This window comes from Pteropus alecto, unplaced genomic scaffold, assembly GCF_000325575.1.
Source record: "Pteropus alecto unplaced genomic scaffold, ASM32557v1 scaffold15, whole genome shotgun sequence".
Taxonomy (NCBI): Eukaryota; Metazoa; Chordata; class Mammalia; order Chiroptera; family Pteropodidae; genus Pteropus; species Pteropus alecto.
This window is the reverse complement of record NW_006436286.1, coordinates 1,166,402-1,169,824: the sequence shown is the minus strand read 5'-3', so window position 1 is coordinate 1,169,824 and position 3,423 is coordinate 1,166,402. Positions and strand designations below refer to the sequence as shown.

Here is a 3,423-nt window from a genome sequence, read left to right as displayed (position 1 = left end):
ATAAAATCTCCTGGGGCAAGCTCTTGAATTCAGCCCCCCTACTTAGGGAGAGAGAAGGAGGGAAGGAAGGAAGGAAGGAAGGAAGGAAGGAAGGGAGGAGGGAGGGGACAAAGTTTGAATGCACCGATCACCTCAGGCAGCACCTGCCCTACCCCAGGTTCCATCACCTCACCGGCTCTGCCCTGTAACCGCTGACCGGTCCCCCCGGTTCGTCACGGCCCTGGCTCAGCTTCTCTCTGCCCCAGGGCCATAGCCCAAACCGTGCCCGGACGGTGCTCACCTCTGCACCCCGACTTTGCCTTTGCCGGGCGTGTTGGGGCAGCAGGCTCCGGGCTCCATCCTCTGCAGCTCCCAGGCGAGTCCCGCCCCGCCCTGCCTTTCTCAGAGGTGCTGACCCAGGGACACGCTCACGAACACCCGCAATCAAGAAGAACGGCGCGAGCCCGATTTTACAGAACCGCGTGTGTGGAAGCGTGGGTCGGGGGAGAGCCTGAAGGAGCTACACGGACGTGCTAAGCCGCGGCCGTTTCTGGCAGGCGGCTGCTTCTGCGAACGGCCGAGCTGGCTTTTGACGCGTGTATGTATGACTCGTGGTGGCGGCAGCCTCGTTCCCCGCGTGGCGACTTCCCCGAGGAAACCCTCGGTCCTCTCTCTCTCTCTTCATTGCTCTTTAAAACCCCATCAAGCGACGAGTGCGTCTCTTCCGGTTTTAAAACACCGACCGAAACCCACGATGGTCATCGCTGTGATCCGTTGAGTCCCGACGAGGTGCCAGGAGCCACGCCGGGTGACTGCCCGGTTAAGGGCGACCAGGAGTGCTGAGAACAGGGTGCACAGCAGCGTCTCCTGTCGCCCCAGTTCTCACGACGGCTCCGTGACGAGTCGCTTCCGGCGACCGTCTGCACTCTGCAGAAGGGGGAACTGAGGTTCGCAGAGCGGAAGGGCCGTAGCCACCTCAGGTGACAAAGGGCCACCCAGACGGATCGCGCCCTGGTCCTGCCGGGGAGTGTCGCCCCGTGGAAACGGGAGGGACCACCCCCCACTCCACCCCCGTTTTCAAAGAGAAGCTGCCGATTAGGCTTTCCTGGGATACATCCTGGATTTTAAATCTCAGAAACATGTCGAATTGTTTGTAAATACAACAAAACAGGCCCTAAAATATCACACGTAAAAATACACACACACACACACAAAACAAAACGTTTCGCAAACCAGATTGGCCCTCGGCGCCTGACGTTCCCTGCTTTAGAAGCATCCGCCCAGCTATGTCCTCTGGTCGCAGGGAGGCCAAAGCCTCTTCACCTCGCAGAGTCTGTGCCACCTCGCAGGACAGCCGTCTGCAGACCGGGGGTCAGCAAAAGCTGTCCTTAGCCAGCCAGTCGCTGTTTCCTGCTTTGCCATCTTCGCCACAAGAACCTGGCTCTGCCTTCGCAGCTACAAATGCGCATGGCCACGTCTCAATGCGATTTTATTTACAGACTCGGAAACTTGGATGTCGTATATAGTTTTTGCGTGTCATGAAACAATACACTTCTCTCGATTTCCGCCCGAGCATCTAAATATGTAAAAGCCGTTCTCAGCTGGCGAGCTGTGGGGACACGCACGGGGGGCGGGCCGCGTCGGACCCGCCACCTGACGGCCGTTTCTCCAGGACCCAGGGCACCGGCTGGCCCCGCGGCCTGGCGCCCCGCTGCCTCGGGCCCGTGTCGCACGCGGATGCAGGTGCATGCGTGTGTCCTCACTCCCACGCCATTCGGACCGGTCTGTTTCAGCCGGGTTCACATTTCGTCTTTGGAACTTTTCGTGAGACGGGATCTTTGGTGGGGACACAGAAACATTGATGGCGGGGTTTCCACAGCCCCCTCTCCCCCGCTCAGGGCCCCTGAGGTTTATCACGGGAAAAGCATGGCTGGGAGAAAGCCGCCGGTCCAGCTCAACAGCAACGGACGGACCACAGAATTGTCATAAAGCCACCTGGCGAAGGACTTCGCTCACAACTCTCAAACGTGCGGTGGTTACGAGAGATCTTGGGGGTCAGGCACACTTGCGCCTGGAGTGTGTCCTTGGGAAATAAGTCACTCGCCTCTCCAAGCCTCGGTGTCCTCGTCTGTTAAATAGGGATCATAACCTCGTAAGGCCGTTTCGAGAGCTTGGGACGGCATGCCGTGTGTGCAGCACACTCAGCGTGCGTGACTTACGCTGACTCGTCATCCGGCCAGCCGGCAGGGAGCGGCCTAAAAACAGACCTGCGAAGGAAACACGAATCTTTAAACAAGAGCGAAGCCTTTCTTCAACATCTTCGAAGATGTTCTGAGTTTGTTTTTTCTTCCAAGAGTTGGCTCCAGGACACGCCTTCCTGGTTCTGAGTCCGTTCTCTTCCTGGTAGGCAGAGAATCAGAACCAAGACGGTGGGTCGCGCACCACATCGTGTTTATCGTGACAGGACCCCGGCTGGAGCCTCCTTGCAGCAGGGGCTAAGCATGTGGCACTTGCTAGTATATGACAATGATTCACGTAGTAACGGTGTCTATCATTCCTGGTACAAGGTGAAATCACAAGCTTGAAGCCTGGATTCAAACGCCGATCCCCACCCCCGCTTCAGCGATGACACCCCCGAGCTCCTCAGTGATTGTGGGTGGCCTCATCACCCAAGGTCAGCGTCGACACCTTTAGCTCCCAGAAGAGCGCACGAGAGAAGGAAGCTTTCGGCTCTGTGCCTTAGGGACAAAGGGCCAACCACTGTTCCGATGCGCCCAGAGCTTCGCACGTGATAACACGCTTCGCGTATCACCTTACTTCATTCGTGCAGTAACTCAGACAGCACGGGCTCTGAAATGTGGGCCCAGCCCTGCGTCACTCTGCCCCTTGTCTGCCGTCCGCAAGGCCACGCTGGCACCCCCGCGCTGTCTCCGCCGCCGGGGACCAGAAGGGCACGATTCCGTAACACTGTGCCGTCTCCGCTGACAAGTTCCGAGATCGTGGGCCGTGCACAGGAACTGGCAGAGCCGTCGGCTGCCCCCAGAGGCTGGTCAATTGGCTGGTTCGCAAACACCCGCAACCGAGTTAAGTTGAGCTGATATTGAAGAAAAGGAAGCAAAACGCTGACCGTTTCCCCGCGGCGACGCCCTGCAGGGCCGCGTCTCCCGAGCGGGCGGCCACACAGCGAGCCGTGGTCCCCGGCTGAGGGACCGGGCGGGCGCGGGGCCTGTGCCAGATGCGGGCGTCGCTGGGCAGCGTGGGCGGCTCCTGAACCCGCTCTGGGGTCGGCGCCGGGGGTGGGCAGCCCGCAACTCCGGGTCCACCCCGTACCCGTGGAATCTTAGGCACAGTGTCCTCGTCTGCGAAATGGGGAGATGAACTAATATGCGTAAAGTCCGCTCCTGTGTCCCCTTCTCCTCCCTCCCTGGGGGGCAGGGAGAAAGG

At 59.5% G+C, this 3,423-nt stretch overlaps 1 protein-coding gene across 1 annotated transcript in view; it reads left to right on the top strand.

Annotated features, from left to right (window-relative positions):
- Positions 1-3,423, top strand: part of CACNG3 (calcium voltage-gated channel auxiliary subunit gamma 3) — a 55,791-nt gene that overhangs the window by 44,364 nt on the left and 8,004 nt on the right. The window lies entirely within an intron of this gene.